Raw genomic sequence first — 712 nt, forward strand, 5'->3', positions numbered from 1 at the left:
TAATTTGATATATTTATTTGATTTTTTTTTTTTTTTTTAAATTTTAAGGCAGTTTCATAAGACTTCTATAGATGGCAATTATTCCTATTGGTGGAGTTCGGGCTCTTTGTTGTAATGAAGTTTACACCAGAATAAAAAGAAAGTGATTTAGTCAGCCAAAATGAAAGATGTCCTAAGGTCTAAACTTTTGCTTGTTTTAGTAGTTTGAAGTGTGAACTTATTCTATTCATATCTTCTTTTGAGTGTTAGCTCTAACTCTGGGCATCATTTTTTGGTTCAATTTAATGTGTTTGCATTTGTGATAACTATTTCATTCTTTCCATAGGCTGTTGCCCTCTCCCTTCCTTCCCTTTAACAAAAAAGATATGTGGGACATTATTCAAAAATCGCTATCCTAGTGCCACAGAGATATAAAAATTATAAATTGATAATGTTAATACTTTCTAATGTAGCATATAGGTAAATTGTACACCCTTCAGGAAGTAGAAAGTAGTTTGGCTTGGTTTTGGATGGTCTATGTACTGGATTTAGATGTCTCAGTTTGTCATTGGATCTACATCAGAATTGTTTATTCAGCTTCACGTGTGCGGTGTAACCTCAGTCTTTAGTATTTTCAGAGAGCAAAACTTTACCTATGTTTCAAAGAGAAAGAGAAATGACTTTTGTTTATTTTAATTTATACAGTTCTGAGTTTCAAATAATGGCATCCACA

The sequence above is a fragment of the Pteropus vampyrus genome, unplaced genomic scaffold (assembly GCF_000151845.1).
Source record: "Pteropus vampyrus isolate Shadow unplaced genomic scaffold, Pvam_2.0 Scaffold19, whole genome shotgun sequence".
NCBI classification, from domain to species: domain Eukaryota; kingdom Metazoa; phylum Chordata; class Mammalia; order Chiroptera; family Pteropodidae; genus Pteropus; species Pteropus vampyrus.